Below are 475 nucleotides of genomic sequence, written 5' to 3'. Positions count from 1 at the left end.
CTTATGTTTGATATTTTTAAGGATTTATGTTATTCAGCTTGTAGACATCACTGCTATTTATTTACCTGTTTAAATTGGGTATAAGGATATTTTCATAACAAGCATTACTAGCATACGGGGCAAACACTGCTTAACCTTCCTGAGCACCTGAGTTTACCACTAGTTCTGTTTCAAAGGGGTTGATATTGCTTTTGTTTTAGTTTGTGCAATTTGATTTTTCAATGTTTTATTCTCTGAAGGACTATGCCATGTTCTCATTTTAAACTTTCTTTTTGGTAAAGTGTTTTGCTAGAGAATTTACATGTACTAATGGCCAATGACTTTGTTGATATTTACAATTTTACAGATTAGGAAAACATTAAACAAACTATAATTGTCTGATAAGTTATCCAAACATATTAATCAGAGAGTTTTAACAGATTTCAAAGGATTGTGATTAGTAGAGCAAGAACTGCTGACCCTGTCAACATATATT

This window comes from Mytilus edulis, chromosome 8 (genome assembly GCF_963676685.1).
Source record: "Mytilus edulis chromosome 8, xbMytEdul2.2, whole genome shotgun sequence".
Taxonomy (NCBI): domain Eukaryota; kingdom Metazoa; phylum Mollusca; class Bivalvia; order Mytilida; family Mytilidae; genus Mytilus; species Mytilus edulis.
The sequence above is the reverse complement of the archived record's forward strand: the minus strand, read 5'-3'. Positions refer to the sequence as shown.